The sequence below is a fragment of the Polyodon spathula genome, chromosome 7, assembly GCF_017654505.1.
Source record: "Polyodon spathula isolate WHYD16114869_AA chromosome 7, ASM1765450v1, whole genome shotgun sequence".
NCBI lineage: Eukaryota > Metazoa > Chordata > Actinopteri > Acipenseriformes > Polyodontidae > Polyodon > Polyodon spathula.
In genome coordinates, this window is record NC_054540.1 from 36909511 (window position 1) to 36925072 (window position 15562).

The 15562-nt window shown below is 39.7% G+C and overlaps 1 protein-coding gene across 2 annotated transcripts in view; it reads right to left on the reverse strand.

Moving 5' to 3' along the window:
* Window positions 1-15562, reverse strand: part of LOC121318604 (FYVE, RhoGEF and PH domain-containing protein 4-like) — a 160334-nt gene that overhangs the window by 64456 nt on the left and 80316 nt on the right. Inside the window, exon 1 of one of the 2 annotated variants that reach the window (XM_041255467.1) lies at window positions 6788-6877. The exons of the other annotated variant lie outside the window; for it this stretch is intronic. The gene's annotated coding sequence lies outside the window, so the exon portion shown is untranslated. Of the gene's footprint in view, window positions 1-6787; window positions 6878-15562 lie in introns of those variants that run through there. 2 annotated transcript variants of the gene reach the window in all.

Below are 15562 nucleotides of genomic sequence, written 5' to 3' on the forward strand. Positions count from 1 at the left end.
TCCTGATATTAGGTACAGGCCCTAATATAGTGTGTACAAGCCCTAATCACGGTTTTCAGAACAGCAGAGTGGACACATTTTTATAGAGGACTGATTGCAGAAGCTTGGTTGACAGGTGCTTCCATAACCAAGACAAATAACTGGTGAACAGTGAAGATGCTATCGCCATTTCATATTCACCAAGTGTGCACCAAAGATGTCTAATTTATCCTCGTAGTTTTTTGTGAGTCTTAGTTATATCTAAACCAGCCCTCTGATCCCCTACTCAAAGCTGCTGGGCTCTGATTGGTTGCACTCTTTTAAGGCTGCTTCCCTTTTCAATCTGATTTTCATTCTGCCAGAACATTACAGTGTCCTGGTTAGTTCCGACGGCACAGTGACTCCTCTTGACGATGTGTACGTCCTGGATGGCGCAATGTTCATCCTCACCTACAAAGTAAACAGCTACAGTTCCACAGAGCAGATCCCCCAATGCCCTAAAAGGACTGTATGGAACAGGCACCAATGATTCTACCTACTGCACAGTGCCATTCATAGATAACTGTTTTAATAATTTGGTTTGGTATTAATAAAATTCACCAGGGGGTTTTTAGGGCCCCGCTGAGTTCAAGTTTTGCTTGATTCTTGTAGAGCTCATCAACATTTATCCAAAAATATCTTTGGGTGATTTTTTGCAGCCCCCCCACGTGAGTTATTTCGACCTAAACTTGGTAGAAATACAAAAAATTCAAATTTCAGAGTGGGTTAATAACCAGTGGGGGGGAACTTGAAACCAAGAGTGTTTCACAAAATTTGGAAGAGTGGTCCCTAAGGTTCTAACGGAAATACTAACACTGTAGGACCTGCATCCCCTGCATGGTAAAGGGTTGGGCTGAAGTTCGAATAAAGCTCTTCGCTTACCCCTCGTCTGGCAACTTGCCAAAAGTGAGTTCGGTGCTCCTGGTATTTTTTTGAGTCAAACGAAGTGCTACACATGATGGTAGCATCTAAGTTAAGCCCAATGTGATTTTTCTGGTTAGGGTCACTTTTTCACTTTAGGTTGACCTTTGCCAGGTCACAGCTCGAAGGGCGAATTTTTTTTTTTTTAAATTAGCATTTCTGAACTCAGTGGGCCCGAAAACTCCCTGGTGAATTTTGCTAGCAAAATCTGAAAAGCAACGGCTCTGGTTATGGCTAATGAAACTTTTATAAACCTCAATGTACTGATCCATAGTACATAAAAAAACATCCCATCCCTCCCACTTCCTGTCTAAATACACAGATACATTGAGTATTCCAGCTCAAGAGGATCATGTTTCCTCCATCAGTGCTGTTAAGTTTATAATGATGAGAAATCCCTCAAACAGAAGGTACTGCCTTTTCTGGCTGAGTGCCATCATCCCATTAATTGAAAGCAAACTCTGTGATTGAAACATAACCTTCACAATAACTAGTTAAACTGCATCAGTGTCTCCTATGGAAATAAGTCCTAGAAGAATGTTACCTGGTCCCCTGTGTGAGTGGAGTGGGTTTGATTTAGTGATAATCATGCCCGGGTCTGGTTACCTGGTCCCCTGTGTGAGCGAGTGGGTTTCCACAGACTGCACTTGCAGGTCTGCAGTGCTGACACACTTCTGCATTGCAGTGGTTTGTATCCCACAGCTACTCACTATTTTCTTAAAAATGAGACATCTCAAAAACTAAAATGTACAAACACACATATACACAGTAAATACAGGTCTACACTAAAATGTACAAACACAAATATATACAGTAAATACAGGTCTAAACAGAATTACGGTACTCTGCAACGATCCTTACAAACTGTACAAATCCCATTAGGAACGACTGCAAAAAAACACAGAGAATTAAGAGGTCAGGCTCACAGAAGAGGACTCTGTACCAAACTGACTGTTAAAGTACAGCACCCCACTGCAATCCAAGGTGAGTGGAAAGACAGCATTCAGGCACCAAGTCCCTTGCTAAGTGTCAGAACACAAGCCCTGAGCTACGGGCTGTCACTATGCCTCAATAAAATGCAACAGAGCTACAGTATTATCACTCCAATCTACTAGCTTATCAGTTAGCCAGAACAACATGCTCTGTTAAGAATGTAGCTCATACAATGATTTCTAAACAAACTCACAGCAAAGCAGATGGTATATACATGGTATATATACCCAATTAGAAAATGATTTGAGTGCGAATAGCCAATTTCCAGATCTAGCGGACTTCTATTTTGTATAGGTGCCTGCTGGAACTTTGAAGTGCTTAACTGTGAAATATATTTTAAAATCATGTCTGTGACAGGACACCGTAACGAAGGCTCAATTCGCAGCTACTGGACAGCAAATCAACAGGGAAGACACGATTGGTCCACAATAAATAAATATGTTAGCAATAATAATAATAATAATAATAATAATAAAGTTTTCTCTACATGTGTGTCATTTTTCTATTCCATCACGTTATGACTATTTTCCTCAGCGGAATGTTAACTGGCGAAATATCAGAAGTTCAAGGTAAATATAGGTTTTAAAGTTTTTTTTTTAAAAGATAAAATAAATAAAGAAATCATTTTCTAATAGCTATAGAGCCCTCTCGATGCAGGCTCTACCGTGTGGTAGATGACCTTGACTTTCGTTAATGCCCTCGCCTTCGGCTTGGGACACAACTCAAGTCGTGGTCATCTACCACATGGTACAGTCCACATCGACGGTCTCTATCACTTAAGAAGGACCCAGGTCTGTCCTTGCTGAAAACGAAAGCCAAACTCGAGAAACTATGATGCAAACATACAGTGCTTCTTATTAAAAGCAGATTAGCAGTTAGTTCCTGATTCTCACTTTGAACGTGTTGAAACAACCATGATAGCAGGTTCAGTCTTGGCTCCTCCCCTACTCAAAACCACAAAAGCAACATTTCTCATGATTGCAAACCAGGGAGAGTAATTAAGTCTGTATATCTCTATCTTCCTACAAGCATGTTGTTTAACTGTGCACTGAAATATATTTTCTCAGTCACTGCCTGTTATCCAAGGATGAAAATAAGACTCCCAATTCATAGCAACTTTATCCATCCCTGGTTTTACTATGAGTTTAGCATATGTAACAAGCATACAGACTTACATACACACTAAATCAAGCTTGTATTAAAACCTGGAATGGGTAAAGCTGCTATGCAACAGGAGTCTTATTTCCATCCCTCGGTTTCACAAGCACCCATACCTGTTAGCCTGTCGCACCGTGAGGCTAACAGGTATGGTATTTGACCTCTTCGCCCTCCTCAAGGGCCGCAACCTCACCAAGTGCGCCCTTGACCACACATCTTTCAAACTGCTGCTCCTGCTCTACTCCCCTTCATTTTAACCCTTCTCAACACCTTTCTCCTCTCTGGCCTCTTTCCCTCTGCCTTCAAACAAGCTTATCACCCCCTCCTCAAAAAACCTACCCTCCAGAACTACCATCCTGCCTCCCTCTTACTCTTCCTCACTAAAACCCTCGAGCGGACTGCACACCACCAGCTCTCTGCTTTCCTGTCTAACCGCTCTCTTCTCGACCCTCTCCACTGTAAGAAAACAGCATTGCTTACCCCCACTGCACTGCAACAACCCCCTGCCTTTCAATCCTGGGCCTCTCTGAATTGGGCCAAATTGTGCAGTGGATTTTGACACAACCCACTTAAGCTGTATTTGAAACGAGGCCTTGCCAAGGCATAAGAGGCTATAGAATGATCGCACTGTTCCACCTAGCAATACTCGCTTTGATAATGTAATAGGGATAAGAAGCTGTTTGACACACAGCACACATTATATCCAAACCTGGGCACAGAGCTCCAAGCCCCTCCCAGCCTGGCACTCAGCGAGCTGTACGCATGCTGAACATCTTTTACAGGTCGGTATAAAAAAAAAAAACAGGCAAAGGATATTTCATAAGGGAGAAACTGTATCTCTGTCTTTAATTAAATTGAAATCCTGAGCTGAATTAAATCAGTGAATTTGACACAGCAACAGCTGTAGAACAGGGAAGGCTTATGCTGGTAATCCCTGTGGTGGTTTAGTCTGCTTTTGCAGTTCATCTGTATTTCCAATTTGCAGCCAGGGCTCTTTGAGCTCATGGGAGTTGGCATGTGTTCTGTGGCTGGCTCCCGTCTTCCTGTATGAGAAGGTGTCACCCTGACTGGCAGCATTGCCCTCGGGATCCCACTCCTATTATTATTAGTCTCCTGCCAGCAGCCAGATTACATGAAGGGACTGGATATCGTTTAAAGCTGCAGCAACACCAACTGGACTGTTAACAGCACACTGAAGTGCCCATCCTAGAATACTGCCATACAGCTGACTTCATATCAATTTGGGAAAATAAATGCATGAAACCAGAAGATCTACATGTAAGTAAGAAGCTGTACAGTATAGAAATGTTCTGGATATAAAGAATGGTACAGCCACATACTGGAGCATACAGGAGCAATAGAAAATTGTGTGAGGGGGTTATGAACAAAAACAAAACCATGGCACGTTGTAAAGCAATCCTGAACACATTTCCAATCCACCGCAATGCATAACCCCACTTTCTTTAATAAATAATTCAGAATGAGTATGGTATTTAAATGCAACTCTATCTGGCCAATAACAGTAAAAACACTATTTATGACAAGAATATGAACTGCACACATTCTGTTGTGGGAGATTGAATCTTTAAAAAAAATATAACAACTGCTAAATCCCAGTAAAAGAGAACAGCACTGGATTGAGTTTCTTATTTTCTTTTTCTGTTTTTTGGTGCTAGGGTTGAATGTTTACATCCATTCAGTTTGCTGCAAATTTACTAGGACAAAATGTCTGTGATTAAATATTGTTTTAAAGAACACAAATACAGCAATGCGATAAGACACTACTCAGAATTGTGATGCTAGATTTAAAATCCACAAACAACATCAGTGGCATCTGTTCTGGAATAGAAAGAGTACAGGTGGACTGAAGCTGGCCCCTTACTGAGCTATATAAAGACGTGGCTTTTATTTATCTTTCATGTCATAACACATTGCAGTTTGTATCATGAAAACACTGCTATGCCATCAACACAGACAGATCCACTCACAGGACATTAGTGCTAAGCAGGTCAAGCTGCTGCAGGGTCAATTACAAAAATATCGACTATTGTCCTGTTTTACAGCAGCGAGATTAATTACAGTTCAGCACCCATACCCCCCCCCCCCCCCCCCTCCCCACCCGTGCATAAACCATCAGAACTCAGCACTAATGCACAGATAGGCCTATGCATTCTACAGCTCGGTCTTTAGTGCAAAAGTACAGATGGGCAGACTAGGTGATGCAGCGGTTAATTCACAATATTCTTGCCTTTTGGTGGTGGTCTGAACCTGGACCACAGTTAACTAATCATGGTATAACGTCAGCTACACAACCTTGAATAAAGCATGTATTCGCGGGCCCTGTCGGGTCTAGTACACAGCTGTCAGCTGTGAGCGCAATGAATGATTCTCTGAATGATTCTCTTCCTGGGCTGCAGGATGCTTATCAGCCCATCTCCCTCTGACTCAGAGCAGTTTTATAATTAGATGAGAAGTTTAGGAAGTGCTCAGCACTGCTCTGTGTTCCTTATCCAATATCCTCATGCAGCAGGTCAAAAACATTAAAAGGAAGGGACACTTTCTGAGTGCTTGTGACAGAGATCAAATGACGCTTGGTGTTAGATCTCCCATAAACGCAGACATCACTTTCACCCCTGCATTTTTACAGAGAACTGTAATACACCGCTAGCACTTATTCACTGTCACTAAGAACTGTGTTTGTGTTTAGGGTTGGTGTGTTAAACTGGACTTTTGGTTGCAGGTCAAACCTGTGGGATTTTTACAAACTGAAGTGATAAACACCACTGTATTCACTTCCATCATTTATTATTTACAGGTGTTCGCCATAAGGCTCTGGACATTGTAGCCATTTCAACAGACACCCTTGCACCTGTTCGTAATTGTCTGTGTGATTTGTACTTGCACTGCACTGCACTGACCTGTATCCACTCACCACTTTGCCAGTTCTGCACCACAGCACTGCTGGTAAGCTTGCAGGTATACTGTATGAAATCAATTGCTTTACTGATCAGGATCTAGATAGATGAAAAGCATAACAGAACCTCTGCATGAAACAAACAGAATTATATTGCCGGGCAGAATGGGATTCCGCTTATAAATTTCCTAATTACGTTTACCATGAACAAATCATTTAAAATGCTCAATATACATTACAGTGCTCCATCTATGTATGGTTCATGATTTGACAATTAATGCATTTGGTTAATTCAAAGTTAGGCCCTGTTAATGAATTGGTACAATTACTATATTTTACTGTAAAAGGTTAACTAATTCATGGTTTTCAAATAGACACACACACACACACACTAAAGTTTCTCTTTTGGATGTACACTTTTTTCAGGATGTTTCAGACAAAAACATTTTGTTATAAGGAAGCCCTTTATACCACAAACCCAGCTATAAGGCGGTATGGTCATTTGTACAGTGAAACATTTTGAAAAGAGCTTTGGAACAGACTTTAAAGTTCTAAGTGTAAAAAGTTGTCAGGATGTTAACAATGTATTTGAACAGTTGTAGCAACACATGGGGACGTGTAATGCTGCATTTTTCAGAACCCCGCTATACTCCTTAACCAAGTCATCCATTTTATGCAGGCTGGTTAATGTCTATTGGAGTGTTGTCCTGATTTCGATTTTCTTACAGCACAATACAATTTACACAATTTTATTTCAACACAGAAAGTGGTAGATTTGGATACCTTTTGTTTGAGAGACTTTCAAAACCACACAGGCTCCTTCATCGGGGATCTGGGGATGCGAGCTGAAACAGTGCTGTTTGCCTTTCTCTTCTGAAGAAAAACCCCACACAAAACAAAAACAAAATCAGTAAACAATTAGGTAAAAGTAATCGTGTGTAGAGTTTATTTTTTTGTATTTCTATTACAATGGCAGGTTTTGTTTGCCACGGCTGGAAATATGACTCCCATTGCATAGCAGTTTGATCCATTTCTAGTTTTACTATAGGTTTAATAAGACTCATCTGAGCTTGTTACCTATACACTATGGCTAATCAAGCTCGAGTCAGAGCCATATTGTCCAAATGAAGAAAGTTTGGGACAGTAGGGAATCTTCCCAGGAGTGGCCATCCTGCCAAAATCTCTCCAAAAGCAAGTTGTAAAATCATACGGGAAGTCACAAAGAACCCTAGAACAACATCCAGGATCTGCAGGCCTCTCTCGCCTCGGCTAAGGTCAGCGTTCATGACTCCACCATCAGAAACATACTGGGCAAAAATGGGATTCATGGCAGAGTAGCAAGGCGGAAGCCACTGCTCACTAAGAAGAACATGAATGCTCGTCTCAAGTTTGTAAAAAAAAGCACCTGGATGATCACCAAGAGTTCTAGAACAATGTTCTATGGACCAACATGGACCCCCATCATGTCTGGCAAAAACCAAGCACTGCATTCCACAGTAAGAACCTCATACTAATGGTCAAGCATGGTGGTGGTAGTGTTAGGATTTGGAGAAGCTTTGCTGCATCAGGACCTGGATGACTTGCCATCATTGAACAAACTATGAATTCTGCTCTGTATCAGAGAATTCTACAGGAGAATGTCAGGCCATCCGTTCTTGAGCTGAAGCTGAAGCGCAGGTGGGTCATGCAGCAAGAAAATGATCCAAAACACACAAGCAAGTCTACATCAGAGCGGCTGAAGAACAAGAAATTTAAAGTTTTGGAATGGCCTAGTCAAAGTCCAGACCTAAACCCCATTGAGATGTTGTGGCAGGACTTGAAACAAGCAGTTTATGCTCAAACCTACAAATGTCACTGAGTTGAAGCAGTTCTACATGAAGGAGTGGGCCAAAATTCCTCCACAGCGCTGACAGAAACTGATCAATAACTACAGGAAGCGTTTGGTTGCAGTTACACACTAAAGGTGGCGTAATCAGTTACTGAGTCTAAGGGGGCAATTACTTTTTCACACAGGGGCACTGGGTGTTGGATAACTTTCTTTAACAAATGAATGAAATAAGTATCAAAATTGTGTTATTTTTTCACTCAGGGTCCCTATTATTTCATATTAGATTTTGGTGACCTGATAGATTTTGAAGACCTGATAACATTCAGTGTCAAAAATGCAGAATATCAGACGAGGGGCAAATACTTTTTCATGGTACTGTAGGTCAGTGGAGCACTCATCTGTATTGGAAACTGTTCCACACAGCAGGTAAGTGCTTTAGGGGTGGCACACCCATTTTAAATAAGCGATCAAATTTGAATAAGAGGTTGCTTTGAAAACCCAGAATAGTCCATGCAGCAAAGCCTTTGTACAGCACTGTGTCAGTAAATGGAGGCTAAGCCCATATGTTCTGTCACCTGGTTTACCAGATTTCCTATCAAAACACATTTTTTCCTTCAATTTGATTTTACAGCTACCCGGCTGTATAAATATCCACAGATCACTTAACAACCAAGTTTGTAAAGGAAAAGCTGAGGACTGTAACAGCTATATGAGATTGCAAGTAATGAAAAAACAGGCAAGTAAATAAGAAATGGGCTTGTAACCAGGAGGTACCCGGCTGAAATCCCAGCTCAACCAATGACAAGTCACTTAACCTTCTTGTGCTCCCTCTTTCGGGTGAGACGTTCTTGTAAGTGATGCATAGTTCACACACCCTAGTCTCATATCTTGCAAATCGCTTTGTGATGCTGGTCCACTTTGAAAGGCACTATATAAAAATAAAGATTATATTATTATTATTATTATTATTATTATTATTATTATCTGTAATCAAGTCAAAAATTCAGTCCCGTGGAGAACTACAGTTGCAATTACTGTCGAATCATTGTGTGTTTCTACAACAAGAGCATGTTGAAAAAGAAAATGCCGTTGGGGCTCTAAAATATAGCCATTCAAATATTCAACCAAATAAAACATTCAAATATAAGCAAATGGAGACAACTTTGCTGGAGGAGTCACGGCATTGCAAAACCTTGCCTATGGTACATAAAGCAGTAGAAATGTTCCTGATGATTACACAACAAATAATAAATAAATAAATAAATAAATAAATAAATAAACAAACAAACAAACAAACAAACAATGGAGTTTGTCTTTGTGGGGGCGGATTTTCATTTTTAATTATGCTGGCTTCCCCCCCAAAACAGGGTTTCAAAGACAGTGAAACATTTTTCCCCCTGTATGGAAATAGAGAACCCACTCTTTACATGGTAAATCTGTACAGTAATTTAGCAGGCTTTCTTTTTCTTAATTTTTTTTTTTTTTTTTTTTAATAAGCTTTACTTTACATCTTTGAGGTTTACAGTGCTTACCAATTCTAGTTTGCCATGTTTTCACAGTGCTTTATCACACTTTGCTACGGTTTTATAAAGGTACATACTGACTTCCTTAACGTCTAGCTGCGGTTAACATAATCTTTGTACCTTTCATCAAATTATTCCTGGTAATAAGCACGACTCAGTAACTGAGCACCACTAAGGCTTTACACTGTATTTCTTTCCCTCTACTATCATTAGCAGCATTGTCCCAGCTGGCTGCTGTTTCTTCTATTTCAAAGTGTGTGGTACTGTGTGGTATTTAACAAGGGAGGTCAATTTCCACAGCAATGCTTTAAACAAATCACCTGCCACACAGTACAGAGAAACACATAAACAAACCTAGCACAACACAAATATCCATGACCTAACTCCAGAAAGACTGCCCTTCAATGAAAAGAAAAAGAAAAAAATAAATAAAATAAATATTATATATATATATATATATATATATATATATATATATATATATATATATATAGGCAAAGAAAATCAATAGCTACATTTTACCAAATCTCTGAGTATTAATTCATGATGAGTTAATGGAGTAACACCAGCTCTTGCGGTTTTAAATCATGGGAAAAATGTATTGAAAGTATAAGAATGAACCTGCAGTACCTTAGTCTCTCAGGCCCGCTCAGTCATATATTTGGCAATTATTACACAACCTCTGTAAACATTTAAATGTTTCTCTCTATTGCAGTATAAGAAGGGGAACGATTCTTTTTGTAATTTTACTCAATACTGAGGCAAATATTACAGTTTAATATTTTACTTGAAAAACAGTCAAGCTGTAATCATGGGTGCTGGAGCTAGGGGTGCTGGGGGTGCGGTAGCACCCCCTTGGCTTTGCATGGCCTCCATCATATACAGGGGTTACAGTTTTGTTCAATGGCTTTCAGCACCCCCACTTTAAAAATTGTTCCAGTGCCACTGGCTGTAATTTTTACATGGTACCCCCACACGTCTTCATTTGTAGTTATTACATGAATGGAAAAGACACTTGTATGAAATGCCAGTTCAAAAGATATTTTTTAATTTACAAGGAAGTTAACTGAATTTATATTGTTAATACTTAACCTAGCCTGGGCTGTGCCTTTCACAACAAGCCTCCAGTTGTTCCAGAAGTACCGAAGAGAGACTCACATGCTGTGTTTGATAACCTTGACACACAATCAACTCTCTTTTAAATTTACAAATGACTTGTTTTAAAATAAAAGTCCTCCTCTTTCAGTGCAGGTGGATATCCTAGTTCTCCGTCTCTTTGCACCACGGTCATGCATTGCACTGTTTTTCTTCATTCACAGTACAATAGAACCTACCATATTCAATCCTGTGAGATACGATTCCCTCTATTTACCGATGGACCTCTGGCATGTGTCATTTACACATGCTGCTACCAACTGAACGGTATAGATGCAAACTGATCAATACACAGTATTACAGGTCTAAAACAGTCAATTCAGCTCTTAGCAAGACAGAACGGATTCAGTTGCAGATTTTAAAAAAAGAGCACAGGAAGAACTGTTTTTGGAATACTGTTTTGAATATAAAAAAATATTTTATTACAGTGCTTTGTTTTGCAATCATTGTGAATGATTTTCTTTGTATAGTATACTCAAAGTACGACACTTAGTTTTAATAAATCAACTGCATAACAACTCCGTCAGAGATATTTTCACAATTTTCAGACGAGTTGAATAGGCCTCACTGTCTGTATCTAAATTCTAGGCCAGCCCACCTAGGCTCAAGACCCCACCCTTAATTGTGCCAGCAACTGTAAATCTGGTCAGCTGCACAATAATCAAAACAGCAGAAAAACAGTACCTGAAAGAGTAAGAAAGAATGAGAAGGAAACCCATGCACACACAAACAGAGGGTCCTCGTAATCGCACAGTACATGAAAGAGTAAGAAAGAATGAGAAGGAAACCCATGCATACACAAACAGAGGGTCCTCGTAATCGCACAGTACATGAAAGAGTAAGAAAGAATGAGAAGGAAACCCATTCACGCACAAACAGAGGGTCCTCGTAATCGCACAGTACATGAAAGTAAAACATATCTGTATTAAACATATCTGTATTTAGCACATTACAGACAGACGCACTCTGAAAAGTCTATAGGAGGATATGAGTGTAAGATAAACGTTTGTTTGAGATTGATGTAAAATCAAGACATTTATAGTGTTCAGTGTGCCAGACAGACGGTCAGACAAAAGGAGAGACAGGTAGACAGGCAGACAGATAAACAGGCTGGCAGACAGACAGGCAAACGGATCTGCATCTGTGGCAGTGTTTCGCCCCTTTATCTTTATAAGTGTTTTATGTTGCATGTAGTGTGTTAATTTTGGTGTTTATGCATAAAATACATGGGATATAAATATGGGTTACGAGCACAAATGTTTAAAATGTACATTTGTATTTAGGCACGAGGATTGCACAACACTTCACGTGCAGGTAAAAATGTAATATGTGAACACGGGGAATTACACTTAATTCATGTGCAGTTGTACCGAGACTCCAATTGAATGATTGATTAGCAATCAAGTCTTTGTACAGCTGCATATAAAATATACATGTTTTCACTCACTCGGAGTTGTGTGTTCGTGAGTGGAGAACGGGTGAGAGAGAGGAGTTTTTGGGGTTTTGAGATAACAATTGCTACAGCGTGCTGGAAGTGCCAGCCCGGTACTTGTTTGTCTGTTCGTCCACTGTATTGTTTAGTGTTGTCCGTTTTGATTACCTTTTTATTTTGGCCTCAAGTGCCATGTCCTGTTTTGTGTGCTTTGATTAGATCTTTTTGTTTGGTATTATTATTTACAATAAAACCATGGACGCCATAGTGTCACAGATTCACCGCCCTACCTTTGTTGTTCTTCGTCCTTCTTCTGGTCTGATGCCACCCCTGCAAAGCCATCCTGTTCAGAGCACCCCTCTACCACATTTGTATATATCAGACAAACTTACTTCCCCTTCACTTAAGTTAAAAAACAAGGAAATACAGTACCTCAAATATTTTCAGCACAAGGGAATGAGTAACAATGTTGCTACTGTACACTAACAATGGATTTGAAAGTCTTGCCTAGGACTCGGCAAAAGAATGACGCTGAAATTTTACTTTCTGAAAGACAAACCTGTCTCTTTAATGCAACATGTTCAGGTTCTATAAAATCTAATTACAGGATCTCAACCATTGTATTTTACTGTGTGTTCAGCAATTCTGTTGGCTCAGCAAATTGCTAAGGACCACCAAGGGCATACAGGCAGTAGAGTACAGAGTAGAAGTAAATATTTCAACACTCACATTTACACCACACACTCTTCTGTAATGAAATTCATTCAGAACATCGTCAATACACCCTTTTATTGAGGCTGCAGGCCTAACAATTGAAAGAATGTGGAAAGCTACAGCCCTGACTAAAGAGTTGCTCTGTAAGCAAGTTCAAGGTTAGCACCCATGTTTCAATAGATGAAAAGTCACTGCACCATGTGATTTCTTCGGAATCAGGAAGATATCAAAATGAGCCAGCAACTAGGATTCTACAGGCAAAGATAACATCAGGTGGAAAAATGATTTAAATTCAAATTTGATGCAACAGAATGCCCCAAAAATGACTGTAAATGGACAGGAAATATAAATGTTTTGAAGCTACTTACCAGTTAAAAAAACAATAAGCCAACTAAACAAATAGGCAATAACCTAAATGTTTTACCTCAACATATATAAAACTTGATCCAACCCACCTAAAATCATTGATGAAAACCATCTGAAAATCCAAACCGCTCAATCACATAACCAATCAGCTTGTGCCTATAGTAGACCAAAGAAGTACTAGCCGAAACATTTCTTACAGTGTTTACCATTGATGAAACGCAGCTTCCTATGTTCTGTGCAGACTGGTCTGGTGCATACTCTTTGTGTACACAATTAGCTGTTGCAGCTCCTTCTGCTGCTGCTTGTGTAATTAAAACAGAAGTCCTGCTGGGCCACTGCCAGACAGCTGCAGGCCTGGTCAATTACTGTCAGGGCAAATGCGCATAAAATTACCAGCACTGCCATATTAAAGCTGTAATTAACACCACATGCAATTAATAATAAAAATGTTTGCACTCAGTCCCTATCAGAAAGGTAATAACAAAGCTGTATATTTTCAATATACCTAAAATCCTAAAGTTATGCTGACAACTTCATAAGCTACCTGAAAAACTGCATCCGCATTACACCCACCATTGTCTTCTCATTGAGTGCCCCCATCTTAACAAAAACACTGTCCAGTGGATACCTGGACCACAGCTGCTGAAGTCCCCCTCGGAATGCTGAGATGTCTACCCTAATGGACAGGCACACCTTCAAGATGATAATGCAACTCGTGCTGTATTCTGGCATTGTCTGTGATTGGCCCTCACAATCCCTGGATCTCAATCCAACTGAGTATCTGTGGGATGGACTTTAATAATTGAGGGCTGCTATCATCTACCTTCATTGACTCAGTTGCATGAAATAGGTTAAGTGTGAGACACCTATATTTCTCAGGACCGAAGACTAACAACAGTGCGAATAAACAAGACAGCCCTGTCCATGGCAACAATGACTGAGCTTTTCGTCCTTCTACCTTCTGTAGTATAATTCCATTGTATTTTTGCTAAATTACCCATACTGACTGTATTTTTACAGGGGCAAAAGTGTGTGATGAAGCTGGGAAAGACCTTTCTGAATAACTGAACATGCTTGTAGTCTGTGATCTTACACTATCTATCTATGCACTTGTATGAGAACTTCAGGGATGCAAACAAGACTCCAGTTACATAGCAGATTCATCCACCCTAGTTTTTAATACCAGCTTGATTAGCCCCTGTCTATAGATAACAATTTCTGCAGGTCTTATTAAACTTATTAAAACCAGGAATGGAGCAAACTGCTATGCAATTGGAGTCTTATTTCCATCCCTGGAACTACATAACAGGATGAAGTGTCTCAACTACACACTGATGGGATTTAAAACTCTCTAAATCATTACAGGATTAGAACTGTACAGCATCTATATGATTGTACAAAACCCTGCAAGTCAGATTCTCTTCCTTTTAATAAAAAACGCAAGGCTTGCTGGTTTTGAGACTTTCTGACTCATCACTGTCTAATTTCTCTCACTGTAGAAAGTTCTCTTTAGCATAGTTGCACTATTTTTAACCCTATACAAAGATCATAGCTGTGGGTTCTGTGACTAACACTTTATGATTCTATATCACATCCTTTCTTTGTGATTCAGTTGGTTTCAATGTACTATTTCTACATATAGAATGTTTGATTGTGTTATAGTTATGGATCATTCAGTTTATAGAAAAGTTATCATTTGGCTTTGCCAGTGTTCAACAATGAACAACCAGAATTTTTTGCATTGCAGCAAAAGTCAACAGATCACGGAAACATGTTCATCATCACTGAACGATACTGTCACTCAAATGGGTTTTTCTATTTAAATGTATTTATTAAAATTGTCCCTGCCAAAGTGGCATGACACTGGACAGTTGCCTCACATACTGTATTTATTTACAGCCTTCAATAATTAATTATTAGAAATTTTCCTGGCTCTAAAATTAATTGTCTGTGCACATGTCAAAACATAGGTGTGCTTTATAACCGTTTCAGCTCGAAGAACCCCTGCTGCATCATAATGTTGGACAAAAACTGCAGTGCAATGCAAGTCGTATTAAAACATCCAATGGTGTTAGCACAGATTAACAGCCAGCTGACTGCTGGAAGCTGGTAATAAAGCCCAGTATAAAAATGCAGCTCATTAGCAGAAACACAAGAGTTTCACTGTACAATTGGTACGAAAGGTATTTCATTAAGCATGTGGTGAAATTCTTTAAAAAAAAAAAAAAAAAAAAAAAAAAAAAGCCTCTTTCTGTTTTCCAGCAGTTTTCAATGCGAAGCGTGAATATATCCAGTGTTAATGATTGCCAGTCATGCCAAACACAAATGCCAAACGCCTGGAATACACTGCTTCATTATCACCGCAGGTTGTGCAAAGCTCAAGCAGTTGAGACATTGATAAGCGGCTTCTGTTTTTTGGCTGTTAAGAAAGCAGGCGAATGCTCGGGATTGTGACCTGCTGTACCCTGCAAAGACACAGTGGCCCCTCAGACATTAGCAGCCTGACAGGAGGAAAGGGAAAACTGATTTAAATACCTTGA